This window comes from Channa argus, chromosome 15 (genome assembly GCF_033026475.1).
Source record: "Channa argus isolate prfri chromosome 15, Channa argus male v1.0, whole genome shotgun sequence".
Lineage (NCBI taxonomy): Eukaryota > Metazoa > Chordata > Actinopteri > Anabantiformes > Channidae > Channa > Channa argus.
The window spans coordinates 15,523,062-15,549,431 of record NC_090211.1 but is presented as its reverse complement, the minus strand read 5'-3'; the positions used below and the strand labels follow the sequence as shown (position 1 = coordinate 15,549,431).

The window sequence follows — 26,370 nt, the reverse complement described above, 5'->3', positions numbered from 1 at the left end:
ACGCGCTACCGCAAAAGTAGCAGAATGAAACTTATTGACCCTGATGTGATTTGAACACACAACCTTCTGATCTGGAGTCAGACGCGCTACCGTTGCGCCACAGAGTCTGAAAATTATTGTGGGCTAAGTAGGGACATGGTCAGGCTCAGTGAAATACTATCAGGAGCTGAAAAAACGAGCAATTTTATGCACCCTCCCCAAAACATTTTATAAAAATTACCTCCCCGCAAGGGATTTATTGTCACGCAACTTGCAACAAAAGCAATATGATCCTTTAAAATACATGGAATTGCTCAATGTCATTTTGGCAGAAGTAGTAGGACAAAATTTATTGACCCTGATGTGAATTAAACACGCAACCTTCTGATCTGGAGTCAGACGCGCTACCGCAACAGTAGCAGAATGAAACCTATTGACCCTGATGTGATATGAACACACAACCTTCTGATCTGGAGTCAGACGCGCTACCGCAAAAGTAGCTGAACGAAACTTATTGACCCTGATGTGATTTGAACACACAACCTTCTGATCTGGAGTCAGACGCGCTACCGCAAAAGTAGCAGAATGAAACTTATTGACCCTGATGTGATTTGAACACACAACCTTCTGATCTGGAGTCAGACGCACTACCGTTGCACCACAGAGTCTGAAAATTGCAGTGACTTAACTAGTGAGTGTCCAGTCTGAAAACATGGTCAGGCTCAGTGGAATACTATCAGAAGATGAAAATTGAGCAATTTTGTGCACCCTCCCCAAAACATTTTATAAAAATCACCTCCCTGCAAGGGATTTATTGTGACGCAACTTGCAACAACAGGAATATGATCCTTTAAAATACATGGAATTGCTCAATGTCATTTTGGCAGAAGTAGTTGCAACAACAGCAATAAGATCCTTTAAAATACCTGGAATGGCTCAATGTCATTTTGGCAGAAGTAACAGGATGAAACTTATTGACCCTGATGTGAATTAAACACGCAACCTTCGGATCTGGAGTCAGACGCGCTACCATTGCGCCACAGAGTCTGAAAATTATTGTGGGCTAAGTAGGGACATGGTCAGGCTCAGTGAAATACTATCAGGAGCTGAAAAAACGAGCAATTTTATGCACCGTCCCCAAAACATTTTATAAAAATTACTTCCCCGCAAGGGATTTATTGTAGGAGATGAAAAACAAGCAATTTTGTGCACCCTCCCCAAAACATTTTATAAAAATCACCTCCCCGCAAGGGATTTATTGTGACGCAACTTGCAACAACGGCAATATGATCCTTTAAAATACATGGAATTGCTCAATGTCATTTTGGCAGAAGTAGTTGCAACAACAGCAATAAGATCCTTAAGCAGCAGTGAGATGTTTTAAAATAAATGGAATGGCTCAATGTCATTTTGGCAGAAGTAACAGGATGAAATTTATTGACCCTGAGTTGATTTGAACACACAGCCTTCTGATCTGGAGTCAAACGCGCTACCATTGCGCCACAGAGTCTGAAAATTGCTGTGACTTAACTAGTGAGTGTCCAGTCTGAAAACATGGTCAGACTCAGTGGAATACTACCAGGAGATGAAAAACAAGCAGTTTTATGCACCCTCCCCAAAATATTTTTTAAAAATCACCTCCCCGCAAGGGATTTATTGTCACGCAACTTGCAACAACAGCAATATGATCCTTTAAAATACATGGAATTGCTCAATGTCATTTTGGCAGAAGTAGTAGGACAAAATTTATTGACCCTGATGTGAATTAAACACGCAACCTTCTGATCTGGAGTCAGACGCGCTACCGCAACAGTAGCAGAATGAAACCTATTGACCCTGATGTGATATGAACACACAACCTTCTGATCTGGAGTCAGACGCGCTACCGCAAAAGTAGCTGAACGAAACTTATTGACCCTGATGTGATTTGAACACACAACCTTCTGATCTGGAGTCAGACGCGCTACCGCAAAAGTAGCAGAATGAAACTTATTGACCCTGATGTGATTTGAACACACAACCTTCTGATCTGGAGTCAGACGCACTACCGTTGCACCACAGAGTCTGAAAATTGCAGTGACTTAACTAGTGAGTGTCCAGTCTGAAAACATGGTCAGGCTCAGTGGAATACTACCAGGAGATGAAAAACGAGCAATTTTGTTCACCATCCCCAAAACATTTTATAAAAATCACCTCCCCGCAAAGGATTTATTGTGACGCAACTTGCAACAATAGCAATATGATCCTTTAAAATACCTGGAATTGCTCAGTGTCATTTTGGCAGAAGTAGCAGGACAAAATTTATTGACCCTGATGTGATTTGAACACACAACCTTCTGATCTGGAGTCAGACGCGCTACCGCAAAAGTAGCAGAATGAAACCTATTGACCCTGATGTGATATGAACACACAACCTTCTGATCTGGAGTCAGACGCGCTACCGCAAAAGTAGCTGAATGAAACTTATTGACCCTGATGTGATTTGAACACACAACCTTCTGATCTGGAGTCAGACGCGCTACCATGGCACCACAGAGTCTGAAAATCGTATGAATTAATTTGTTAGTGTCCAGTTTTAAAACATGGTCAGGCTCAGTGAAATACTATCAGGAGATGAAAAACGAGCAATTTTATGCACCCTCCCCAAACCATTTTATAAAAATCACCTCCCCGCAAGGGATTTATTGTGACGCAACTTGCAACAACAGCAATATGATCCTTTAAAATACATGGAATTGGTCAATGTCATTTTGGCAGAAGTAGTTGCAACAACAGCAATAAGATCCTTTAAAATACCTGGAATTGCTCAGTGTCATTTTGGCAGAAGTAGTAGGACAAAATTTATTGACCCTGATGTGATTTAAACACACAACCTTCTGATCTGGAGTCAGACGCGCTACCGCAAAAGTAGCAGAACGAAACTTATTGACCCTTATGTGATTTGAACACACAACCTTCTGATCTGGAGTCAGACGCGCTACCATTGCGCCACAGAGTCTGAAAATTGCTGTGACTTAACTAGTGAGTGTCCAGTCTGAAAACATGGTCAGGCTCAGTGGAATACTACCAGGAGATGAAAAACGAGCAGTTTTATGCACCCTCCCCAAAACATTTTATAAAAATCACCTCCCCGCAAGGGATTTATTGTAACGCAACTTGCAACAAAAGCAATATGATCCTTTAAAATACATGGAATTGCTCAATGTCATTTTGGCAGAAGTAGTAGGACAAAATTTATTGACCCTGATGTGAATTAAACACGCAACCTTCTGATCTGGAGTCAGACGCGCTACCGCAACAGTAGCAGAATGAAACCTATTGACCCTGATGTGATATGAACACACAACCTTCTGATCTGGAGTCAGACGCGCTACCGCAAAAGTAGCTGAACGAAACTTATTGACCCTGATGTGATTTGAACACACAACCTTCTGATCTGGAGTCAGACGCGCTACCGCAAAAGTAGCAGAATGAAACTTATTGACCCTGATGTGATTTGAACACACAACCTTCTGATCTGGAGTCAGACGCACTACCGTTGCACCACAGAGTCTGAAAATTGCAGTGACTTAACTAGTGAGTGTCCAGTCTGAAAACATGGTCAGGCTCAGTGGAATACTATCAGAAGATGAAAATTGAGCAATTTTGTGCACCCTCCCCAAAACATTTTATAAAAATCACCTCCCTGCAAGGGATTTATTGTGACGCAACTTGCAACAACAGGAATATGATCCTTTAAAATACATGGAATTGCTCAATGTCATTTTGGCAGAAGTAGTTGCAACAACAGCAATAAGATCCTTTAAAATACCTGGAATGGCTCAATGTCATTTTGGCAGAAGTAACAGGATGAAACTTATTGACCCTGATGTGAATTAAACACGCAACCTTCGGATCTGGAGTCAGACGCGCTACCATTGCGCCACAGAGTCTGAAAATTATTGTGGGCTAAGTAGGGACATGGTCAGGCTCAGTGAAATACTATCAGGAGCTGAAAAAACGAGCAATTTTATGCACCGTCCCCAAAACATTTTATAAAAATTACTTCCCCGCAAGGGATTTATTGTAGGAGATGAAAAACAAGCAATTTTGTGCACCCTCCCCAAAACATTTTATAAAAATCACCTCCCCGCAAAGGATTTATTGTGACGCAACTTGCAACAATAGCAATATGATCCTTTAAAATACCTGGAATTGCTCAGTGTCATTTTGGCAGAAGTAGCAGAATGAAACTTATTGACCCTGATGTGATTTGAACACACAACCTTCTGATCTGGAGTCAGACGCGCTACCGCAAAAGTAGCAGAATGAAACTTATTGACCCTGATGTGATTTGAACACACAACCTTCTGCTCTGGAGTCAGACGCACTACCATTGAGCCACAGAGTCTGAAAATTGCCGTGACTTAACTAGTGAGTGTCCAGTCTGAAAACATGGTCAGGCTCAGTGGAATAGTGTCAGGAGATGAAAAACAAGCAATTTTATGCACCCTCCCCAAAACATTTTATAAAAATCACTTCACCGCAAGGGATTTATTGTCACGCAACTTGCAACAAAAGCAATATGATCCTTTAAAATACATGGAATTGCTCAATGTCATTTTGGCAGAAGTAGTTGCAACAACAACAATAAGATCCTTTAAAATACCTGGAATTGCTCAGTGTCATTTTGGCAGAAGTAGTAGGACAAAATTTATTGACCCTGATGTGATTTGAACACACAACCTTCCGATCTGGAGTCAGACGCGCTACCGCAAAAGTAGCAGAATGAAACTTATTGACCCTGATGTGATTTGAACACACAACCTTCTGATCTGGAGTCAGACGCGCTACCGTTGCGCCACAGAGTCTGAAAATTATTGTGGGCTAAGTAGGGACATGGTCAGGCTCAGTGAAATACTATCAGGAGCTGAAAAAACGAGCAATTTTATGCACCCTCCCCAAAACATTTTATAAAAATTACCTCCCCGCAAGGGATTTATTGTCACGCAACTTGCAACAACAGCAATATGATCCTTTAAAATACATGGAATTGCTCAATGTCATTTTGGCAGAAGTAGTTGCAACAACAGCAATAAGATCCTTTAAAATACCTGGAATTGCTCAGTGTCATTTTGGCAGAAGTAGTAGGACAAAATTTATTGACCCTGATGTGATTTAAACACACAACCTTCTGATCTGGAGTCAGACGCGCTACCGCAAAAGTAGCAGAACGAAACTTATTGACCCTGATGTGATTTGAACACACAACCTTCTGATCTGGAGTCAGACGCGCTACCATTGCGCCACAGAGTCTGAAAGTTATTGTGAGCTAAGTAGGGAGATGGTCAGGCTCAGTGAAATACTATCAGGAGCTGAAAAAACGAGCAATTTTATGCACCCTCCCCAAAACATTTTATAAAAATCACCTCCCCGCAAGGGATTTATTGTGACGCAACTTGCAACAAAAGCAATATGATCCTTTAAAATACCTGGAATTGCTCAGTGTCATTTTGGCAGAAGTAGTAGGACAAAATTTATTGACCCTGATGTGATTTAAACACACCACCTTCTGATCTGGAGTCAGACGCGCTACCGCAAAAGTAGCAGAATGAAACTTATTGACCCTGATGTGATTTGAACACACAACCTTCTGCTCTGGAGTCAGACGCGCTACCATTGCGCCACAGAGTCTGAAAATTGCGGTGACTTAACTAGTGAGTGTCCAGTCTGACAACATGGTCAGGAATAGTGTCATGAGATGAAAAACGAGCAATTTTATGCACCCTCCCCAAAACATTTTATAAAAATCACTTCCCCGCAAGGGATGCACCCTCCCCACAACATTTTATAGAAATCCCCTCTCCACAAAGGATTTATGTGCCACAACAGAAATGAGATCCTTTGAAATACATAGAATGGCTCAATGTCATTTTGGCAGAAGTAGCAGGACAAAATTCATTGACCCTGATGTGATTTGAACACACAACCTTCTGATCTGGAGTCAGACGCGCTACCATTGCTCCACAGAGTCTGAAAGTTTTTGTGGGTTAAATAGGGACATGGTCATGCTCAGTGAAATACTATCAGGAGCTGAAAAAACGAGCAATTTTATGCTCCTCCCCAAAACATTTTACAAAAATCACCTCCCCGCAAGGGATTTATTGTGACGCAACTTGCAACAACAGCAATATGATCCTTTAAAATACATGGAATTGCTCAGTGTCATTTTGGCAGAAGTAGTTGCAATAACAGCAATAAGATCCTTTAAAATACCTGGAATGGCTCAGTGTCATTTTGGCAGAAGTAAAGGATGAAACTTATTGACCCTGATGTGAATTGAACACACAACCTTCTGATCTGGAGTCAGACGCGCTACCATTGCGCCACAGAGTCTGGAAATTGTTGGGGGCTAAGTAGTGACATGGTCAGGCTCAGTGGAATACTATCAGGAGCTGAGTTAGTTAGTCGCAACTTGCAACAAGGTCCTTTAAATTAGCTGGAATGGCTCAATATCAAGTAGTGAGTCAAGTAGTGAGTGTCCAGTCTCAGAACATGGTCAGGCTCAGTGAAATACTATCAGGAGCTGAAAAAACGAGGAATTTTATGCACCCTCCCCAAAACATTTTATAAGAATCACCTCCTCGCAAGGGATTTAATGTGACGCAACTTGCCACAACAGCAATAAGATCCTTTAAAATACTTGGAATTGCTCAGTGTCATTTTGGCAGAAGTAGTAGGACAAAATTTATTGACCCTGATGTGATTTGAACACACAACCTTCTGATCTGGAGTCAGAAGCGCTACCGCAAAAGTAGCAGAATGAAACTTATTGAAAATTATGTGGAAATTATCTGAATTTATCTGAAAATTATTGTGGGCTAAGTAGGGACATGGTCAGGCTCAGTGGAATAGTATCAGGAGATGAAAAACGAGCAGTTTTATGCACCCTCCCCAAAAAATTTTATAAAAATCACCTCCCCGCAAGGGATTTATTTTCTGAAAGGCCAAATTGCGGTGACTTAACTAGTGAGTGTCCAGACTGAAAACATGGTCAGGCTAAGTGGAATAGTGTCAGGAGATGAAAAACGAGCAATTTTATGCACCCTCCCCAAAACATTTTATAGAAATCCTCTCTCCACAAGGGATTTATGTGCCACAACAGAAATGAGATCCTTTGAAATACATAGAATGGCTCAATGTCATTTTGGCAGAAGTAGCAGGACAAAATTCATTGACCCTGATGTGATTTGAACACACAACCTTCTGATCTGGAGTCAGACGCGCTACCATTGAGCCACAGAGTTTGAAAATTTTTGTGGGCTAAATAGGGACATGGTCAGGCTCAGTGAAATACTATCAGGAGCTGAAAAAACGAGCAATTTTATGCACCCTCCCCAAAACATTTTATAAAAATCACCTCCCCGCAAGGGATTTATTGTGACGCAACCTGCAACAACAGCAATAAGATCCTTTAAAATACTTGGAATGGCTCAATGTCATTTTGGAAGAAGTAGCAGAATGAAACTTATTGACCCTGATGTGATTTGAACACACAACCTTCTGATCTGGAGTCAGACGCGCTACCGCAAAAGTAGCAGAATGAAACTTATTGACCCTGATGTGATTTGAACACACAACCTTCTGCTCTGGAGTCAGACGCGCTACCATTGAGCCACAAAGTCTGAAAATTGCGGTGACTTAACTAGTGAGTGTCCAGTCTGAAAACATGGTCAGGCTCAGTGGAATAGTGTCAGGAGATGAAAAACAAGCAATTTTATGCACCCTCCCCAAAACATTTTATAAAAATCACTTCACCGCAAGGGATTTATTGTCACGCAACTTGCAACAAAAGCAATATGATCCTTTAAAATACATGGAATTGCTCAATGTCATTTTGGCAGAAGTAGTTGCAACAACAACAATAAGATCCTTTAAAATACCTGGAATTGCTCAGTGTCATTTTGGCAGAAGTAGTAGGACAAAATTTATTGACCCTGATGTGATTTGAACACACAACCTTCTGATCTGGAGTCAGACGCGCTACCGCAAAAGTAGCAGAATGAAACTTATTGACCCTGATGTGATTTGAACACTCAACCTTCTGATCTGGAGTCAGACGCGCTACCGTTGCGCCACAGAGTCTGAAAATTATTGTGGGCTAAGTAGGGACATGGTCAGGCTCAGTGAAATACTATCAGGAGCTGAAAAAACGAGCAATTTTATGCACCCTCCCCAAAACATTTTATAAAAATTACCTCCCCGCAAGGGATTTATTGTCACGCAACTTGCAACAACAGCAATATGATCCTTTAAAATACATGGAATTGCTCAATGTCATTTTGGCAGAAGTAGTTGCAACAACAGCAATAAGATCCTTTAAAATACCTGGAATTGCTCAGTGTCATTTTGGCAGAAGTAGTAGGACAAAATTTATTGACCCTGATGTGATTTAAACACACAACCTTCTGATCTGGAGTCAGACGCGCTACCGCAAAAGTAGCAGAACGAAACTTATTGACCCTGATGTGATTTGAACACACAACCTTCTGTTCTGGAGTCAGACGCGGTACCATTGCGCCACAGAGTCTGAAAGTTATTGTGGGCTAAGTAGGGAGATGGTCAGGCTCAGTGAAATACTATCAGGAGCTGAAAAACGAGCAGTTTTATGCACCCTCCCCAAAACATTTTATAAAAATCACCTCCCCGCAAGGGATTTATTGTGACGCAACCTGCAACAACAGCAATAAGATCCTTTAAAATACTTGGAATGGCTCAATGTCATTTTGGAAGAAGTAGCAGAATGAAACTTATTGACCCTGATGTGATTTGAACACACAACCTTCTGATCTGGAGTCAGACGCGCTACCGCAAAAGTAGCAGAACAAAACTTATTGACCCTGATCTGATTTGAACACACAACCTTCTGATCTGGAGTCAGACGCGCTACCATTGCGCCACAGAGTCTGAAAATTGCAGTGACTTAACTAGTGAGTGTCCAGTCTGAAAACATGGTCAGGCTCAGTGGAATAGTGTCAGGAGATGAAAAACAAGCAATTTTATGCACCCTCCCCAAAACATTTTATAAAAATCACTTCACCGCAAGGGATTTATTGTCACGCAACTTGCAACAACAGCAATAAGATCCTTAAGCAGCAGTGAGATGTTTTAAAATAAATGGAATTGCTCAGTGTCATTTTGGCAGAAGTAGTAGGACAAAATTTATTGACCCTGATGTGATTTGATCACACAACCTTCTGATCAGGAGTCAAACGCACTACCATTGGGCCACAGAGTCTGAAAATTGCAGTGACTTAACTAGTGAGTGTCCAGTCTGAAAACATGGTCAGGCTCAGTGGAATACTACCAGGAGATAAAAAAACGAGCAATTTTATGCACCCTCCCCAAAACATTTTATAAAAATCACCTCCCCGCAAGGGATTTATTGTCACGAAACTTGCAACAACAGCAATAAGATCCTTAAGCAGCAGTGAGATGTTTTAAAATAAATGGAATGGATCAATGTCATTTTGGCAGAAGTAGTTGCAACAACAGCAATAAGATCCTTTAAAATACCTGGAATTGCTCAGTGTCATTTTGACAGAAGTAGTAGGACAAAATTTATTGACTCTGATGTGATTTGAACACACAACCTTCTGATCTGGAGTCAGACGCGCTACCGTTGCGCCACAGAGTCTGAAAGTTATTGTGGGCTAAGTAGGGAGATGGTCAGGCTCAGTGAAATACTATCAGGAGCTGAAAAAACGAGCAATTTTATGCACCCTCCCCAAAACATTTTATAAAAATTACTTCCCCGCAAGGGATTTATTGTGACGCAACTTACAACAACAGCAATAAGATCCTTTAAAATACTTGGAATTGCTCAATGTCATTTTGGCAGAAGTAGTAGCACAAAATTTATTGACCCTGATGTGATTTGAACACACAACCTTCTGATCTGGAGTCAGACGCGCTACCGCAAAAGTAGCAGAATGAAACTTATTGACCCTGAGGTGATTTGAACACACAACCTTCTGATCTGGAGTCAAACGCCCTACCATTGCTCCACAGAGTCTGAAAATTGCTGTGACTTAACTAGTGAGTGTTCAGTCTGAAAACATGGTCAGGCTCAGTGGAATACTACCAGGAGATGAAAAACGAGCAGTTTTATGCACCCTCCCCAAAACATTTTATAAAAATCACCTCCCCGCAAGGGATTTATTGTGACGCAACTTGCAACAAAAGCAATAAGATCCTTAAGCAGCAGTGAGATGTTTTAAAATAAATGGAAAGGCTCAATGTCATTTTGGCAGAAGTAACAGGATGAAATTTATTGACCCTGAGGTGATTTGAACACACAGCCTTCTGATCTGGAGTCAAACGCGCTACCATTGCGCCACAGAGTCTGAAAATTGCTGTGACTTAACTAGTGAGTGTCCAGTCTGAAAACATGGTCAGGCTCAGTGGAATACTACCAGGAGATGAAAAACGAGCAGTTTTATGCACCCTCCCCAAAACATTTTATAAAAATCACCTCCCCGCAAGGGATTTATTGTGACGCAACTTGCAACAAAAGCAATATGATCCTTTAAAATACATGGAATTGCTCAATGTCATTTTGGCAGAAGTAGTTGCAACAACAGCAATAAGATCCTTTAAACTACCTGGAATTGCTCAGTGTCATTTTGGCAGAAGTAGTTGCAACAACAGCAATAAGATCCTTTAAAATACATGGAATTGCTCAATGTCATTTTGGCAGAAGTAGTTGCAACAACAGCAATAAGATCCTTTAAAATACCTGGAATTGCTCAGTGTCATTTTGGCAGAAGTAGTAGGACAAAATTTATTGACCCTGATGTGATTTGAACACACAACCTTCTGATCTGGAGTCAGACGCGCTACCGTTGCGCCACAGAGTCTGAAAATTATTGTGGGCTAAGTAGGGACATCGTCAGACTCAGTGGAATACTACCAGGAGATGAAAAACAAGCAGTTTTATGCACCCTCCCCAAAATATTTTTTAAAAATCACCTCCCCGCAAGGGATTTATTGTCACGCAACTTGCAACAACAGCAATATGATCCTTTAAAATACATGGAATTGCTCAATGTCATTTTGGCAGAAGTAGTAGGACAAAATTTATTGACCCTGATGTGAATTAAACACGCAACCTTCTGATCTGGAGTCAGACGCGCTACCGCAACAGTAGCAGAATGAAACCTATTGACCCTGATGTGATATGAACACACAACCTTCTGATCTGGAGTCAGACGCGCTACCGCAAAAGTAGCTGAACGAAACTTATTGACCCTGATGTGATTTGAACACACAACCTTCTGATCTGGAGTCAGACGCGCTACCGCAAAAGTAGCAGAATGAAACTTATTGACCCTGATGTGATTTGAACACACAACCTTCTGATCTGGAGTCAGACGCACTACCGTTGCACCACAGAGTCTGAAAATTGCAGTGACTTAACTAGTGAGTGTCCAGTCTGAAAACATGGTCAGGCTCAGTGGAATACTACCAGGAGATGAAAAACGAGCAATTTTGTTCACCATCCCCAAAACATTTTATAAAAATCACCTCCCCGCAAAGGATTTATTGTGACGCAACTTGCAACAATAGCAATATGATCCTTTAAAATACCTGGAATTGCTCAGTGTCATTTTGGCAGAAGTAGCAGGACAAAATTTATTGACCCTGATGTGATTTGAACACACAACCTTCTGATCTGGAGTCAGACGCGCTACCGCAAAAGTAGCAGAATGAAACCTATTGACCCTGATGTGATATGAACACACAACCTTCTGATCTGGAGTCAGACGCGCTACCGCAAAAGTAGCTGAATGAAACTTATTGACCCTGATGTGATTTGAACACACAACCTTCTGATCTGGAGTCAGACGCGCTACCATGGCACCACAGAGTCTGAAAATCGTATGAATTAATTTGTTAGTGTCCAGTTTTAAAACATGGTCAGGCTCAGTGAAATACTATCAGGAGATGAAAAACGAGCAATTTTATGCACCCTCCCCAAACCATTTTATAAAAATCACCTCCCCGCAAGGGATTTATTGTGACGCAACTTGCAACAACAGCAATATGATCCTTTAAAATACATGGAATTGGTCAATGTCATTTTGGCAGAAGTAGTTGCAACAACAGCAATAAGATCCTTTAAAATACCTGGAATTGCTCAGTGTCATTTTGGCAGAAGTAGTAGGACAAAATTTATTGACCCTGATGTGATTTAAACACACAACCTTCTGATCTGGAGTCAGACGCGCTACCGCAAAAGTAGCAGAACGAAACTTATTGACCCTTATGTGATTTGAACACACAACCTTCTGATCTGGAGTCAGACGCGCTACCATTGCGCCACAGAGTCTGAAAATTGCTGTGACTTAACTAGTGAGTGTCCAGTCTGAAAACATGGTCAGGCTCAGTGGAATACTACCAGGAGATGAAAAACGAGCAGTTTTATGCACCCTCCCCAAAACATTTTATAAAAATCACCTCCCCGCAAGGGATTTATTGTAACGCAACTTGCAACAAAAGCAATATGATCCTTTAAAATACATGGAATTGCTCAATGTCATTTTGGCAGAAGTAGTAGGACAAAATTTATTGACCCTGATGTGAATTAAACACGCAACCTTCTGATCTGGAGTCAGACGCGCTACCGCAACAGTAGCAGAATGAAACCTATTGACCCTGATGTGATATGAACACACAACCTTCTGATCTGGAGTCAGACGCGCTACCGCAAAAGTAGCTGAACGAAACTTATTGACCCTGATGTGATTTGAACACACAACCTTCTGATCTGGAGTCAGACGCGCTACCGCAAAAGTAGCAGAATGAAACTTATTGACCCTGATGTGATTTGAACACACAACCTTCTGATCTGGAGTCAGACGCACTACCGTTGCACCACAGAGTCTGAAAATTGCAGTGACTTAACTAGTGAGTGTCCAGTCTGAAAACATGGTCAGGCTCAGTGGAATACTATCAGAAGATGAAAATTGAGCAATTTTGTGCACCCTCCCCAAAACATTTTATAAAAATCACCTCCCTGCAAGGGATTTATTGTGACGCAACTTGCAACAACAGGAATATGATCCTTTAAAATACATGGAATTGCTCAATGTCATTTTGGCAGAAGTAGTTGCAACAACAGCAATAAGATCCTTTAAAATACCTGGAATGGCTCAATGTCATTTTGGCAGAAGTAACAGGATGAAACTTATTGACCCTGATGTGAATTAAACACGCAACCTTCGGATCTGGAGTCAGACGCGCTACCATTGCGCCACAGAGTCTGAAAATTATTGTGGGCTAAGTAGGGACATGGTCAGGCTCAGTGAAATACTATCAGGAGCTGAAAAAACGAGCAATTTTATGCACCGTCCCCAAAACATTTTATAAAAATTACTTCCCCGCAAGGGATTTATTGTAGGAGATGAAAAACAAGCAATTTTGTGCACCCTCCCCAAAACATTTTATAAAAATCACCTCCCCGCAAAGGATTTATTGTGACGCAACTTGCAACAATAGCAATATGATCCTTTAAAATACCTGGAATTGCTCAGTGTCATTTTGGCAGAAGTAGCAGAATGAAACTTATTGACCCTGATGTGATTTGAACACACAACCTTCTGATCTGGAGTCAGACGCGCTACCGCAAAAGTAGCAGAATGAAACTTATTGACCCTGATGTGATTTGAACACACAACCTTCTGCTCTGGAGTCAGACGCACTACCATTGAGCCACAGAGTCTGAAAATTGCCGTGACTTAACTAGTGAGTGTCCAGTCTGAAAACATGGTCAGGCTCAGTGGAATAGTGTCAGGAGATGAAAAACAAGCAATTTTATGCACCCTCCCCAAAACATTTTATAAAAATCACTTCACCGCAAGGGATTTATTGTCACGCAACTTGCAACAAAAGCAATATGATCCTTTAAAATACATGGAATTGCTCAATGTCATTTTGGCAGAAGTAGTTGCAACAACAACAATAAGATCCTTTAAAATACCTGGAATTGCTCAGTGTCATTTTGGCAGAAGTAGTAGGACAAAATTTATTGACCCTGATGTGATTTGAACACACAACCTTCCGATCTGGAGTCAGACGCGCTACCGCAAAAGTAGCAGAATGAAACTTATTGACCCTGATGTGATTTGAACACACAACCTTCTGATCTGGAGTCAGACGCGCTACCGTTGCGCCACAGAGTCTGAAAATTATTGTGGGCTAAGTAGGGACATGGTCAGGCTCAGTGAAATACTATCAGGAGCTGAAAAAACGAGCAATTTTATGCACCCTCCCCAAAACATTTTATAAAAATTACCTCCCCGCAAGGGATTTATTGTCACGCAACTTGCAACAACAGCAATATGATCCTTTAAAATACATGGAATTGCTCAATGTCATTTTGGCAGAAGTAGTTGCAACAACAGCAATAAGATCCTTTAAAATACCTGGAATTGCTCAGTGTCATTTTGGCAGAAGTAGTAGGACAAAATTTATTGACCCTGATGTGATTTAAACACACAACCTTCTGATCTGGAGTCAGACGCGCTACCGCAAAAGTAGCAGAACGAAACTTATTGACCCTGATGTGATTTGAACACACAACCTTCTGATCTGGAGTCAGACGCGCTACCATTGCGCCACAGAGTCTGAAAGTTATTGTGAGCTAAGTAGGGAGATGGTCAGGCTCAGTGAAATACTATCAGGAGCTGAAAAAACGAGCAATTTTATGCACCCTCCCCAAAACATTTTATAAAAATCACCTCCCCGCAAGGGATTTATTGTGACGCAACTTGCAACAAAAGCAATATGATCCTTTAAAATACCTGGAATTGCTCAGTGTCATTTTGGCAGAAGTAGTAGGACAAAATTTATTGACCCTGATGTGATTTAAACACACCACCTTCTGATCTGGAGTCAGACGCGCTACCGCAAAAGTAGCAGAATGAAACTTATTGACCCTGATGTGATTTGAACACACAACCTTCTGCTCTGGAGTCAGACGCGCTACCATTGCGCCACAGAGTCTGAAAATTGCGGTGACTTAACTAGTGAGTGTCCAGTCTGACAACATGGTCAGGAATAGTGTCATGAGATGAAAAACGAGCAATTTTATGCACCCTCCCCAAAACATTTTATAAAAATCACTTCCCCGCAAGGGATGCACCCTCCCCACAACATTTTATAGAAATCCCCTCTCCACAAAGGATTTATGTGCCACAACAGAAATGAGATCCTTTGAAATACATAGAATGGCTCAATGTCATTTTGGCAGAAGTAGCAGGACAAAATTCATTGACCCTGATGTGATTTGAACACACAACCTTCTGATCTGGAGTCAGACGCGCTACCATTGCTCCACAGAGTCTGAAAGTTATTGTGGGTTAAATAGGGACATGGTCATGCTCAGTGAAATACTATCAGGAGCTGAAAAAACGAGCAATTTTATGCTCCTCCCCAAAACATTTTACAAAAATCACCTCCCCGCAAGGGATTTATTGTGACGCAACTTGCAACAACAGCAATATGATCCTTTAAAATACATGGAATTGCTCAGTGTCATTTTGGCAGAAGTAGTTGCAATAACAGCAATAAGATCCTTTAAAATACCTGGAATGGCTCAGTGTCATTTTGGCAGAAGTAAAGGATGAAACTTATTGACCCTGATGTGAATTGAACACACAACCTTCTGATCTGGAGTCAGACGCGCTACCATTGCGCCACAGAGTCTGGAAATTGTTGGGGGCTAAGTAGTGACATGGTCAGGCTCAGTGGAATACTATCAGGAGCTGAGTTAGTTAGTCGCAACTTGCAACAAGGTCCTTTAAATTAGCTGGAATGGCTCAATATCAAGTAGTGAGTCAAGTAGTGAGTGTCCAGTCTCAGAACATGGTCAGGCTCAGTGAAATACTATCAGGAGCTGAAAAAACGAGGAATTTTATGCACCCTCCCCAAAACATTTTATAAGAATCACCTCCTCGCAAGGGATTTAATGTGACGCAACTTGCCACAACAGCAATAAGATCCTTTAAAATACTTGGAATTGCTCAGTGTCATTTTGGCAGAAGTAGTAGGACAAAATTTATTGACCCTGATGTGATTTGAACACACAACCTTCTGATCTGGAGTCAGAAGCGCTACCGCAAAAGTAGCAGAATGAAACTTATTGAAAATTATGTGGAAATTATCTGAATTTATCTGAAAATTATTGTGGGCTAAGTAGGGACATGGTCAGGCTCAGTGGAATAGTATCAGGAGATGAAAAACGAGCAGTTTTATGCACCCTCCCCAAAAAATTTTATAAAAATCACCTCCCCGCAAGGGATTTATTTTCTGAAAGGCCAAATTGCGGTGACTTAACTAGTGAGTGTCCAGACTGAAAACATGGTCAGGCTAAGTGGAATAGTGTCAGGAGATGAAAAACGAGCAATTTTATGCACCCTCCCCAAAACATTTTATAGAAATCCTCTCTCCACAAGGGATTTATGTGCCACAACAGAAATGAGATCCTTTGAAATACATAGAATGGCTCAATGTCATTTTGGCAGAAGTAGCAGGACAAAATTCATTGACCCTGATGTGATTTGAACACACAACCTTCTGATCTGGAGTCAGACGCGCTACCATTGAGCCACAGAGTTTGAAAATTTTTGTGGGCTAAATAGGGACATGGTCAGGCTCAGTGAAATACTATCAGGAGCTGAAAAAACGAGCAATTTTATGCACCCTCCCCAAAACATTTTATAAAAATCACCTCCCCGCAAGGGATTTATTGTGACGCAACCTGCAACAACAGCAATAAGATCCTTTAAAATACTTGGAATGGCTCAATGTCATTTTGGAAGAAGTAGCAGAATGAAACTTATTGACCCTGATGTGATTTGAACACACAACCTTCTGATCTGGAGTCAGACGCGCTACCGCAAAAGTAGCAGAATGAAACTTATTGACCCTGATGTGATTTGAACACACAACCTTCTGCTCTGGAGTCAGACGCGCTACCATTGAGCCACAAAGTCTGAAAATTGCGGTGACTTAACTAGTGAGTGTCCAGTCTGAAAACATGGTCAGGCTCAGTGGAATAGTGTCAGGAGATGAAAAACAAGCAATTTTATGCACCCTCCCCAAAACATTTTATAAAAATCACTTCACCGCAAGGGATTTATTGTCACGCAACTTGCAACAAAAGCAATATGATCCTTTAAAATACATGGAATTGCTCAATGTCATTTTGGCAGAAGTAGTTGCAACAACAACAATAAGATCCTTTAAAATACCTGGAATTGCTCAGTGTCATTTTGGCAGAAGTAGTAGGACAAAATTTATTGACCCTGATGTGATTTGAACACACAACCTTCTGATCTGGAGTCAGACGCGCTACCGCAAAAGTAGCAGAATGAAACTTATTGACCCTGATGTGATTTGAACACTCAACCTTCTGATCTGGAGTCAGACGCGCTACCGTTGCGCCACAGAGTCTGAAAATTATTGTGGGCTAAGTAGGGACATGGTCAGGCTCAGTGAAATACTATCAGGAGCTGAAAAAACGAGCAATTTTATGCACCCTCCCCAAAACATTTTATAAAAATTACCTCCCCGCAAGGGATTTATTGTCACGCAACTTGCAACAACAGCAATATGATCCTTTAAAATACATGGAATTGCTCAATGTCATTTTGGCAGAAGTAGTTGCAACAACAGCAATAAGATCCTTTAAAATACCTGGAATTGCTCAGTGTCATTTTGGCAGAAGTAGTAGGACAAAATTTATTGACCCTGATGTGATTTAAACACACAACCTTCTGATCTGGAGTCAGACGCGCTACCGCAAAAGTAGCAGAACGAAACTTATTGACCCTGATGTGATTTGAACACACAACCTTCTGTTCTGGAGTCAGACGCGGTACCATTGCGCCACAGAGTCTGAAAGTTATTGTGGGCTAAGTAGGGAGATGGTCAGGCTCAGTGAAATACTATCAGGAGCTGAAAAACGAGCAGTTTTATGCACCCTCCCCAAAACATTTTATAAAAATCACCTCCCCGCAAGGGATTTATTGTGACGCAACCTGCAACAACAGCAATAAGATCCTTTAAAATACTTGGAATGGCTCAATGTCATTTTGGAAGAAGTAGCAGAATGAAACTTATTGACCCTGATGTGATTTGAACACACAACCTTCTGATCTGGAGTCAGACGCGCTACCGCAAAAGTAGCAGAACAAAACTTATTGACCCTGATCTGATTTGAACACACAACCTTCTGATCTGGAGTCAGACGCGCTACCATTGCGCCACAGAGTCTGAAAATTGCAGTGACTTAACTAGTGAGTGTCCAGTCTGAAAACATGGTCAGGCTCAGTGGAATAGTGTCAGGAGATGAAAAACAAGCAATTTTATGCACCCTCCCCAAAACATTTTATAAAAATCACTTCACCGCAAGGGATTTATTGTCACGCAACTTGCAACAACAGCAATAAGATCCTTAAGCAGCAGTGAGATGTTTTAAAATAAATGGAATTGCTCAGTGTCATTTTGGCAGAAGTAGTAGGACAAAATTTATTGACCCTGATGTGATTTGATCACACAACCTTCTGATCAGGAGTCAAACGCACTACCATTGGGCCACAGAGTCTGAAAATTGCAGTGACTTAACTAGTGAGTGTCCAGTCTGAAAACATGGTCAGGCTCAGTGGAATACTACCAGGAGATAAAAAAACGAGCAATTTTATGCACCCTCCCCAAAACATTTTATAAAAATCACCTCCCCGCAAGGGATTTATTGTCACGAAACTTGCAACAACAGCAATAAGATCCTTAAGCAGCAGTGAGATGTTTTAAAATAAATGGAATGGATCAATGTCATTTTGGCAGAAGTAGTTGCAACAACAGCAATAAGATCCTTTAAAATACCTGGAATTGCTCAGTGTCATTTTGACAGAAGTAGTAGGACAAAATTTATTGACTCTGATGTGATTTGAACACACAACCTTCTGATCTGGAGTCAGACGCGCTACCGTTGCGCCACAGAGTCTGAAAGTTATTGTGGGCTAAGTAGGGAGATGGTCAGGCTCAGTGAAATACTATCAGGAGCTGAAAAAACGAGCAATTTTATGCACCCTCCCCAAAACATTTTATAAAAATTACTTCCCCGCAAGGGATTTATTGTGACGCAACTTACAACAACAGCAATAAGATCCTTTAAAATACTTGGAATTGCTCAATGTCATTTTGGCAGAAGTAGTAGCACAAAATTTATTGACCCTGATGTGATTTGAACACACAACCTTCTGATCTGGAGTCAGACGCGCTACCGCAAAAGTAGCAGAATGAAACTTATTGACCCTGAGGTGATTTGAACACACAACCTTCTGATCTGGAGTCAAACGCCCTACCATTGCTCCACAGAGTCTGAAAATTGCTGTGACTTAACTAGTGAGTGTTCAGTCTGAAAACATGGTCAGGCTCAGTGGAATACTACCAGGAGATGAAAAACGAGCAGTTTTATGCACCCTCCCCAAAACATTTTATAAAAATCACCTCCCCGCAAGGGATTTATTGTGACGCAACTTGCAACAAAAGCAATAAGATCCTTAAGCAGCAGTGAGATGTTTTAAAATAAATGGAAAGGCTCAATGTCATTTTGGCAGAAGTAACAGGATGAAATTTATTGACCCTGAGGTGATTTGAACACACAGCCTTCTGATCTGGAGTCAAACGCGCTACCATTGCGCCACAGAGTCTGAAAATTGCTGTGACTTAACTAGTGAGTGTCCAGTCTGAAAACATGGTCAGGCTCAGTGGAATACTACCAGGAGATGAAAAACGAGCAGTTTTATGCACCCTCCCCAAAACATTTTATAAAAATCACCTCCCCGCAAGGGATTTATTGTGACGCAACTTGCAACAAAAGCAATATGATCCTTTAAAATACATGGAATTGCTCAATGTCATTTTGGCAGAAGTAGTTGCAACAACAGCAATAAGATCCTTTAAACTACCTGGAATTGCTCAGTGTCATTTTGGCAGAAGTAGTTGCAACAACAGCAATAAGATCCTTTAAAATACATGGAATTGCTCAATGTCATTTTGGCAGAAGTAGTTGCAACAACAGCAATAAGATCCTTTAAAATACCTGGAATTGCTCAGTGTCATTTTGGCAGAAGTAGTAGGACAAAATTTATTGACCCTGATGTGATTTGAACACACAACCTTCTGATCTGGAGTCAGACGCGCTACCGTTGCGCCACAGAGTCTGAAAATTATTGTGGGCTAAGTAGGGACATCGTCAGGCTCAGTGGAATAGTATCAGGAGATGAAAAACGAGCAGTTTTATGCACCCTCCCCAAAAAATTTTATAAAAATCACCTCCCCGCAAGGGATTTATTGTGACGCAACTTGCAACAACAGCAATATGATCCTTTAAAATACATGGAATTGCTCAATGTCATTTTGGCAGAAGTAGTTGCAACAACAGCAATAAGATCCTGTAAAATACCTGGAATTGCTCAGTGTCATTTTGGCAGAAGTAGTAGGACAAAATTTATTGACCCTGATGTGATTTAAACACACAACCTTCTGATCTGGAGTCAGACGCGCTACCGCAAAAGTAGCAGAACGAAACTTATTGACCCTGATGTGATTTGAACACACAACCTTCTGATCTGGAGTCAGACGCGCTACCATTGCGCCACAGAGTCCGAAAATTGCAGTGACTTAACTAGTGAGTGTCCAGTCTGAAAACATGGTCAGGCTCAGTGGAATAGTGTCAGGAGATGAAAAACAAGCAATTTTGAGCACCCTCCCCAAAACATTTTATAAAAATCACTTCACCGCAAGGGATTTATTGTCACGCAACTTGCAACAACAGCAATAAGATCCTTAAGCAGCAGTGAGATGTTTTAAAATAAATGGAATTGCTCAGTGTCATTTTGGCAGAAGTAGTAGTACAAAATTTATTGACCCTGATGTGATTTGATCACACAACCTTCTGATCAGGAGTCAAACGCACTACCATTGGGCCACAGAGTCTGAAAATTGCAGTGACTTAACTAGTGAGTGTCCAGTCTGAAAACATGGTCAGGCTCAGTGGAATACTACCAGGAGATAAAAAAACGAGCAATTTTATGCACCCTCCCCAAAACATTTTATAAAAATCACCTCCCCGCAAGGGATTTATTGTCACGAAACTTGCAACAACAGCAATAAGATCCTTAAGCAGCAGTGAGATGTTTTAAAATAAATGGAATGGATCAATGTCATTTTGGCAGAAGTAGTTGCAACAACAGCAATAAGATCCTTTAAAATACCTGGAATTGCTCAGTGTCATTTTGACAGAAGTAGTAGGACAAAATTTATTGACCCTGATGTGATTTGAACACACAACCTTCTGATCTGGAGTCAGACACGCTACCGCAAAAGTAGCAGAATGAAACTTATTGACCCTGATGTGATTTGAACACACAACCTTCTGATCTGGAGTCAGACGCGCTACCATTGCGCCACAGAGTCTGAAAACATGGTCAGGCTCAGTGGAATACTATCAGGAGATGAAAAACGAGCAATTTTGTGCACCCTCCGCAAAACATTTTATAAAAATCACCTCCCCGCAAGGGATTTATTGTGACGCAACTTGCAACAACAGCAATAAGATCCTTTAAAATACCTGGAATTGCTCAGTCTCATTTTGGCAGATGTAGCAGGACAAAATTTATTGACCCTGATGTGATTTGAACACACAACCTTCTGATCTGGAGTCAGACGCGCTACCGCAAAAGTAGCAGAATGAAACTTATTGACCCTGATTTGATTCAAACACACAACCTTCTGATCTGGAGTAAGACGCGCTATCATTGCGCCACAGAGTCTGAAAACTGCTGTGACTTAACTAGTGAGTGTCCAGTCTGAAAACATGGTCAGGCTCAGTGGAATACTATCAGGAGATGAAAAACGAGCAATTTTGTGCACCCTCCGCAAAACATTTTATAAAAATCACCTCCCCGCAAGGGATTTATTGTCACGCAACTTGCAACAACAGCAATAAGATCCTTAAGCAGCAGTGAGATGTTTTAAAATAAATGGAATGGCTCAATGTCATTTTGGCAGAAGTAACAGGATGAAACTTATTGACCCTGATGTGATTTGAACACACAACCTTCTGATCTGGAGTCAGACGCGCTACCATTGCACCACAGAGTCTGAAAATTGTGGTGACTTAACTAGTGAGTGTCCAGTCTGAAAACATGGTCAGGCTCAGTGGAATACTATCAGGAGATGAAAATTGAGCAATTTTGTGCACCCTCCCCAAAACATTTTATAAAAATCACCTCCCTGCAAGGGATTTATTGTGACGCAACTTGCAACAACAGCAATATGATCCTTTAAAATACATGGAATTGCTCAATGTCATTTTTGCAGAAGTAGTTGCAACAACAGCAATAAGATACTTTAAAATACCTGGAATTGCTCAGTGTCATTTTGGCAGAAGTAGTTGCAAAAACAGCAATAAGATCCTTTAAAATACCTGGAATGGCTCAATGTCATTTTGGCAGAAGTAACAGGATGAAACTTATTGACCCTGATGTGAATTGAACACTCAACCTTCTGATCTGGAGTCAGACGCACTACCATTGCGCCACAGAGTCTGAAAATTGCTGTGACTTAACTAGTGAGTGTCCAGTCTGAAAACATGGTCAGGCTCAGTGGAATACTACCAGGAGATGAAAAACGAGCAGTTTTATGCACCCTCCCCAAAACATTTTATAAAAATCACCTCCCCGCAAGGGATTTATTGTGACGCAACTTGCAACAAAAGCAATAAGATCCTTAAGCAGCAGTGAGATGTTTTAAAATAAATGGAAAGGCTCAATGTCATTTTGGCAGAAGTAACAGGATGAAATTTATTGACCCTGAGGTGATTTGAACACACAGCCTTCTGATCTGGAGTCAAACGCGCTACCATTGCGCCACAGAGTCTGAAAATTGCTGTGACTTAACTAGTGAGTGTCCAGTCTGAAAACATGGTCAGGCTCAGTGGAATACTACCAGGAGATGAAAAACGAGCAGTTTTATGCACCCTCCCCAAAACATTTTATAAAAATCACCTCCCCGCAAGGGATTTATTGTGACGCAACTTGCAACAAAAGCAATATGATCCTTTAAAATACATGGAATTGCTCAATGTCATTTTGGCAGAAGTAGTTGCAACAACAGCAATAAGATCCTTTAAACTACCTGGAATTGCTCAGTGTCATTTTGGCAGAAGTAGTTGCAACAACAGCAATAAGATCCTTTAAAATACATGGAATTGCTCAATGTCATTTTGGCAGAAGTAGTTGCAACAACAGCAATAAGATCCTTTAAAATACCTGGAATTGCTCAGTGTCATTTTGGCAGAAGTAGTAGGACAAAATTTATTGACCCTGATGTGATTTGAACACACAACCTTCTGATCTGGAGTCAGACGCGCTACCGTTGCGCCACAGAGTCTGAAAATTATTGTGGGCTAAGTAGGGACATCGTCAGGCTCAGTGGAATAGTATCAGGAGATGAAAAACGAGCAGTTTTATGCACCCTCCCCAAAAAATTTTATAAAAATCACCTCCCCGCAAGGGATTTATTGTGACGCAACTTGCAACAACAGCAATATGATCCTTTAAAATACATGGAATTGCTCAATGTCATTTTGGCAGAAGTAGTTGCAACAACAGCAATAAGATCCTTTAAAATACCTGGAATTGCTCAGTGTCATTTTGGCAGAAGTAGTAGGACAAAATTTATTGACCCTGATGTGATTTAAACACACAACCTTCTGATCTGGAGTCAGACGCGCTACCGCAAAAGTAGCAGAACGAAACTTATTGACCCTGATGTGATTTGAACACACAACCTTCTGATCTGGAGTCAGACGCGCTACCATTGCGCCACAGAGTCCGAAAATTGCAGTGACTTAACTAGTGAGTGTCCAGTCTGAAAACATGGTCAGGCTCAGTGGAATAGTGTCAGGAGATGAAAAACAAGCAATTTTATGCACCCTCCCCAAAACATTTTATAAAAATCACTTCACCGCAAGGGATTTATTGTCACGCAACTTGCAACAACAGCAATAAGATCCTTAAGCAGCAGTGAGATGTTTTAAAATAAATGGAATGGCTCAGTGTCATTTTGGCAGAAGTAGTAGGACAAAATTTATTGACCCTGATGTGATTTGAACACACAACCTTCTGATCTGGAGTCAGACGCGCTACCGTTGCACCACAGAGTCTGAAAATTATTGTGGGCTAAGTAGGGACATGGTCAGGCTCAGTGAAATACTATCAGGAGCTGAAAAAACGAGCAATTTTATGCACCCTCCCCAAAACATTTTATAAAAATCACCTCCCCGCAAGGGATTTATTGTGACACAACTTGCAACAACAGCAATATGATCCTTTAAAATACATGGAATTGCTCAATGTCATTTTGGCAGAAGTAGTTGCAACAACAGCAATAAGATCCTTTAAAATACCTGGAATTGCTCAGTGTCATTTTGGCAGAAGTAGTAGGACAAAATTTATTGACCCTGATGTGATTTGATCACACAACCTTCTGATCTGGAGTCAGACGCGCTACCATTGGGCCACAGAGTCTGAAAATTGCAGTGACTTAACTAGTGAGTGTCCAGTCTGAAAACATGGTCAGGCTCAGTGGAATACTACCAGGAGATAAAAAAACGAGCAATTTTATGCACCCTCCCCAAAACATTTTATAAAAATCACCTCCCCGCAAGGGATTTATTGTCACGAAACTTGCAACAACAGCAATAAGATCCTTAAGCAGCAGTGAGATGTTTTAAAATAAATGGAATGGCTCAATGTCATTTTGGCAGAAGTAGTTGCAACAACAGCAATAAGATCCTTTAAAATACCTGGAATTGCTCAGTGTCATTTTGACAGAAGTAGTAGGACAAAATTTATTGACCCTGATGTGATTTGAACACACAACCTTCTGATCTGGAGTCAGACGCGCTACCGCAAAAGTAGCAGAATGAAACTTATTGACCCTGATGTGATTTGAACACACAACCTTCTGATCTGGAGTCAGACGCGCTACCATTGGGCCACAGAGTCTGAAAATTGCAGTGACTTAACTAGTGAGTGTCCAGTCTGAAAACATGGTCAGGCTCAGTGGAATACTACCAGGAGATGAAAAACGAGCAATTTTATGCACCCTCCCCAAAACATTTTATAAAAATCACCTCCCCGCAAGGGATTTATTGTGACGCAACTTGCAACAACAGCAATAAGATCCTTTAAAATACCTGGAATTGCTCAGTCTCATTTTGGCAGAAGTAGCAGGACAAAATTTATTGACCCTGATGTGATTTGAACACACAACCTTCTGATCTGGAGTCAGACGCGCTACCGCAAAAGCAGCAGAATGAAACTTATTGACCCTGATTTGATTCAAACACACAACCTTCTGATCTGGAGTAAGACGCGCTATCATTGCACCACAGAGTCTGAAAATTATTGTGGGCTAAGTAGGGACATGGTCAGGCTCAGTGGAATACTACCAGGAGATGAAAAACGAGCAATTTTATGCAGCCTCCCCAAAACATTTTATAAAAATCACCTCCCCGCAAGGGATTTCTTGTGACGCAACGTGCAACAACAGCAATAAGATCCTTTAAAATACTTGGAATGGCTCAATGTCATTTTGGAAGAAGTAGCAGAATGAAATTTATTGACCCTGATGTGATTTGAACACACAGCCTTCTGATCTGGAGTCAGATGCGCTACCATTGCGCCACAGAGTCTGAAAACTGCTGTGACTTAACTAGTGAGTGTCCAGTCTGAAAACATGGTCAGGCTCAGTGGAATACTATCAGGAGATGAAAAACGAGCAATTTTGTGCACCCTCCGCAAAACATTTTATAAAAATCACCTCCCCGCAAGGGATTTATTGTCACGCAACTTGCAACAACAGCAATAAGATCCTTAAGCAGCAGTGAGATGTTTTAAAATAAATGGAATGGCTCAATGTCATTTTGGCAGAAGTAACAGGATGAAACTTATTGACCCTGATGTGATTTGAACACACAACCTTCTGATCTGGAGTCAGACGCGCTACCATTGGGCCACAGAGTCTTAAAATCGTATGAATTAATTTGTGAGTGTCCAGTCTTAAAACATGGTCAGGCTCAGTGAAATACTATCAGGAGATGAAAAACGAGCAATTTTATGCACCCTCCCCAAACCATTTTATAAAAATCACCTCCCCGCAAGGGATTTATTGTGACGCAACTTGCAACAACAGCAATATGATCCTTTAAAATACTTGGAATTGCTCAATATCATTTTGGCAGAAGTAGTTGCAACAACAGCAATAAGATCCTTA

At 41.1% G+C, this 26,370-nt stretch overlaps 1 protein-coding gene and 52 non-coding genes across 53 annotated transcripts in view; all 53 read right to left on the bottom strand.

The window, feature by feature from the left end:
* Window positions 1-26,370, bottom strand: part of LOC137100026 (cytoplasmic phosphatidylinositol transfer protein 1-like) — a 158,010-nt gene that overhangs the window by 53,298 nt on the left and 78,342 nt on the right. The gene's annotated exons all lie outside the window — the stretch shown is intronic.
* On the bottom strand, window positions 36-107 carry trnaw-cca (transfer RNA tryptophan (anticodon CCA)). The gene has a single exon. It is a non-coding gene; the product is annotated as a tRNA-Trp (tRNA).
* On the bottom strand, window positions 576-647 carry trnaw-cca (transfer RNA tryptophan (anticodon CCA)). The gene has a single exon. It is a non-coding gene; the product is annotated as a tRNA-Trp (tRNA).
* Window positions 1,418-1,489, bottom strand: trnaw-cca (transfer RNA tryptophan (anticodon CCA)). The gene has a single exon. It is a non-coding gene; the product is annotated as a tRNA-Trp (tRNA).
* trnaw-cca (transfer RNA tryptophan (anticodon CCA)) lies at window positions 1,973-2,044 on the bottom strand. Its single transcript has one exon. It is a non-coding gene; the product is annotated as a tRNA-Trp (tRNA).
* On the bottom strand, window positions 2,447-2,518 carry trnaw-cca (transfer RNA tryptophan (anticodon CCA)). The gene has a single exon. It is a non-coding gene; the product is annotated as a tRNA-Trp (tRNA).
* trnaw-cca (transfer RNA tryptophan (anticodon CCA)) lies at window positions 2,906-2,977 on the bottom strand. Its single transcript has one exon. It is a non-coding gene; the product is annotated as a tRNA-Trp (tRNA).
* Window positions 3,461-3,532, bottom strand: trnaw-cca (transfer RNA tryptophan (anticodon CCA)). The gene has a single exon. It is a non-coding gene; the product is annotated as a tRNA-Trp (tRNA).
* On the bottom strand, window positions 4,298-4,369 carry trnaw-cca (transfer RNA tryptophan (anticodon CCA)). Its single transcript has one exon. It is a non-coding gene; the product is annotated as a tRNA-Trp (tRNA).
* On the bottom strand, window positions 4,758-4,829 carry trnaw-cca (transfer RNA tryptophan (anticodon CCA)). Its single transcript has one exon. It is a non-coding gene; the product is annotated as a tRNA-Trp (tRNA).
* trnaw-cca (transfer RNA tryptophan (anticodon CCA)) lies at window positions 5,203-5,274 on the bottom strand. The gene has a single exon. It is a non-coding gene; the product is annotated as a tRNA-Trp (tRNA).
* On the bottom strand, window positions 5,581-5,652 carry trnaw-cca (transfer RNA tryptophan (anticodon CCA)). The gene has a single exon. It is a non-coding gene; the product is annotated as a tRNA-Trp (tRNA).
* On the bottom strand, window positions 5,921-5,992 carry trnaw-cca (transfer RNA tryptophan (anticodon CCA)). The gene has a single exon. It is a non-coding gene; the product is annotated as a tRNA-Trp (tRNA).
* Window positions 6,283-6,354, bottom strand: trnaw-cca (transfer RNA tryptophan (anticodon CCA)). Its single transcript has one exon. It is a non-coding gene; the product is annotated as a tRNA-Trp (tRNA).
* Window positions 7,194-7,265, bottom strand: trnaw-cca (transfer RNA tryptophan (anticodon CCA)). The gene has a single exon. It is a non-coding gene; the product is annotated as a tRNA-Trp (tRNA).
* Window positions 8,032-8,103, bottom strand: trnaw-cca (transfer RNA tryptophan (anticodon CCA)). The gene has a single exon. It is a non-coding gene; the product is annotated as a tRNA-Trp (tRNA).
* trnaw-cca (transfer RNA tryptophan (anticodon CCA)) lies at window positions 8,477-8,548 on the bottom strand. Its single transcript has one exon. It is a non-coding gene; the product is annotated as a tRNA-Trp (tRNA).
* trnaw-cca (transfer RNA tryptophan (anticodon CCA)) lies at window positions 8,854-8,925 on the bottom strand. The gene has a single exon. It is a non-coding gene; the product is annotated as a tRNA-Trp (tRNA).
* Window positions 9,185-9,256, bottom strand: trnar-ccu (transfer RNA arginine (anticodon CCU)). Its single transcript has one exon. It is a non-coding gene; the product is annotated as a tRNA-Arg (tRNA).
* Window positions 9,584-9,655, bottom strand: trnaw-cca (transfer RNA tryptophan (anticodon CCA)). The gene has a single exon. It is a non-coding gene; the product is annotated as a tRNA-Trp (tRNA).
* trnaw-cca (transfer RNA tryptophan (anticodon CCA)) lies at window positions 10,293-10,364 on the bottom strand. The gene has a single exon. It is a non-coding gene; the product is annotated as a tRNA-Trp (tRNA).
* On the bottom strand, window positions 10,806-10,877 carry trnaw-cca (transfer RNA tryptophan (anticodon CCA)). Its single transcript has one exon. It is a non-coding gene; the product is annotated as a tRNA-Trp (tRNA).
* Window positions 11,345-11,416, bottom strand: trnaw-cca (transfer RNA tryptophan (anticodon CCA)). Its single transcript has one exon. It is a non-coding gene; the product is annotated as a tRNA-Trp (tRNA).
* Window positions 11,819-11,890, bottom strand: trnaw-cca (transfer RNA tryptophan (anticodon CCA)). Its single transcript has one exon. It is a non-coding gene; the product is annotated as a tRNA-Trp (tRNA).
* trnaw-cca (transfer RNA tryptophan (anticodon CCA)) lies at window positions 12,278-12,349 on the bottom strand. Its single transcript has one exon. It is a non-coding gene; the product is annotated as a tRNA-Trp (tRNA).
* trnaw-cca (transfer RNA tryptophan (anticodon CCA)) lies at window positions 12,833-12,904 on the bottom strand. The gene has a single exon. It is a non-coding gene; the product is annotated as a tRNA-Trp (tRNA).
* On the bottom strand, window positions 13,670-13,741 carry trnaw-cca (transfer RNA tryptophan (anticodon CCA)). Its single transcript has one exon. It is a non-coding gene; the product is annotated as a tRNA-Trp (tRNA).
* trnaw-cca (transfer RNA tryptophan (anticodon CCA)) lies at window positions 14,130-14,201 on the bottom strand. The gene has a single exon. It is a non-coding gene; the product is annotated as a tRNA-Trp (tRNA).
* On the bottom strand, window positions 14,575-14,646 carry trnaw-cca (transfer RNA tryptophan (anticodon CCA)). Its single transcript has one exon. It is a non-coding gene; the product is annotated as a tRNA-Trp (tRNA).
* Window positions 14,953-15,024, bottom strand: trnaw-cca (transfer RNA tryptophan (anticodon CCA)). Its single transcript has one exon. It is a non-coding gene; the product is annotated as a tRNA-Trp (tRNA).
* trnaw-cca (transfer RNA tryptophan (anticodon CCA)) lies at window positions 15,293-15,364 on the bottom strand. The gene has a single exon. It is a non-coding gene; the product is annotated as a tRNA-Trp (tRNA).
* trnaw-cca (transfer RNA tryptophan (anticodon CCA)) lies at window positions 15,655-15,726 on the bottom strand. The gene has a single exon. It is a non-coding gene; the product is annotated as a tRNA-Trp (tRNA).
* Window positions 16,566-16,637, bottom strand: trnaw-cca (transfer RNA tryptophan (anticodon CCA)). Its single transcript has one exon. It is a non-coding gene; the product is annotated as a tRNA-Trp (tRNA).
* On the bottom strand, window positions 17,404-17,475 carry trnaw-cca (transfer RNA tryptophan (anticodon CCA)). Its single transcript has one exon. It is a non-coding gene; the product is annotated as a tRNA-Trp (tRNA).
* trnaw-cca (transfer RNA tryptophan (anticodon CCA)) lies at window positions 17,849-17,920 on the bottom strand. The gene has a single exon. It is a non-coding gene; the product is annotated as a tRNA-Trp (tRNA).
* Window positions 18,226-18,297, bottom strand: trnaw-cca (transfer RNA tryptophan (anticodon CCA)). The gene has a single exon. It is a non-coding gene; the product is annotated as a tRNA-Trp (tRNA).
* trnar-ccu (transfer RNA arginine (anticodon CCU)) lies at window positions 18,557-18,628 on the bottom strand. The gene has a single exon. It is a non-coding gene; the product is annotated as a tRNA-Arg (tRNA).
* On the bottom strand, window positions 18,956-19,027 carry trnaw-cca (transfer RNA tryptophan (anticodon CCA)). The gene has a single exon. It is a non-coding gene; the product is annotated as a tRNA-Trp (tRNA).
* Window positions 19,665-19,736, bottom strand: trnaw-cca (transfer RNA tryptophan (anticodon CCA)). Its single transcript has one exon. It is a non-coding gene; the product is annotated as a tRNA-Trp (tRNA).
* On the bottom strand, window positions 20,178-20,249 carry trnaw-cca (transfer RNA tryptophan (anticodon CCA)). Its single transcript has one exon. It is a non-coding gene; the product is annotated as a tRNA-Trp (tRNA).
* trnaw-cca (transfer RNA tryptophan (anticodon CCA)) lies at window positions 20,622-20,693 on the bottom strand. The gene has a single exon. It is a non-coding gene; the product is annotated as a tRNA-Trp (tRNA).
* trnar-ccu (transfer RNA arginine (anticodon CCU)) lies at window positions 20,953-21,024 on the bottom strand. Its single transcript has one exon. It is a non-coding gene; the product is annotated as a tRNA-Arg (tRNA).
* On the bottom strand, window positions 21,433-21,504 carry trnaw-cca (transfer RNA tryptophan (anticodon CCA)). Its single transcript has one exon. It is a non-coding gene; the product is annotated as a tRNA-Trp (tRNA).
* trnaw-cca (transfer RNA tryptophan (anticodon CCA)) lies at window positions 22,120-22,191 on the bottom strand. The gene has a single exon. It is a non-coding gene; the product is annotated as a tRNA-Trp (tRNA).
* On the bottom strand, window positions 22,566-22,637 carry trnaw-cca (transfer RNA tryptophan (anticodon CCA)). Its single transcript has one exon. It is a non-coding gene; the product is annotated as a tRNA-Trp (tRNA).
* Window positions 22,897-22,968, bottom strand: trnaw-cca (transfer RNA tryptophan (anticodon CCA)). The gene has a single exon. It is a non-coding gene; the product is annotated as a tRNA-Trp (tRNA).
* On the bottom strand, window positions 23,410-23,481 carry trnaw-cca (transfer RNA tryptophan (anticodon CCA)). The gene has a single exon. It is a non-coding gene; the product is annotated as a tRNA-Trp (tRNA).
* On the bottom strand, window positions 23,854-23,925 carry trnaw-cca (transfer RNA tryptophan (anticodon CCA)). The gene has a single exon. It is a non-coding gene; the product is annotated as a tRNA-Trp (tRNA).
* Window positions 24,185-24,256, bottom strand: trnaw-cca (transfer RNA tryptophan (anticodon CCA)). Its single transcript has one exon. It is a non-coding gene; the product is annotated as a tRNA-Trp (tRNA).
* On the bottom strand, window positions 24,549-24,620 carry trnaw-cca (transfer RNA tryptophan (anticodon CCA)). The gene has a single exon. It is a non-coding gene; the product is annotated as a tRNA-Trp (tRNA).
* Window positions 25,029-25,100, bottom strand: trnaw-cca (transfer RNA tryptophan (anticodon CCA)). The gene has a single exon. It is a non-coding gene; the product is annotated as a tRNA-Trp (tRNA).
* On the bottom strand, window positions 25,718-25,789 carry trnaw-cca (transfer RNA tryptophan (anticodon CCA)). The gene has a single exon. It is a non-coding gene; the product is annotated as a tRNA-Trp (tRNA).
* trnaw-cca (transfer RNA tryptophan (anticodon CCA)) lies at window positions 26,049-26,120 on the bottom strand. Its single transcript has one exon. It is a non-coding gene; the product is annotated as a tRNA-Trp (tRNA).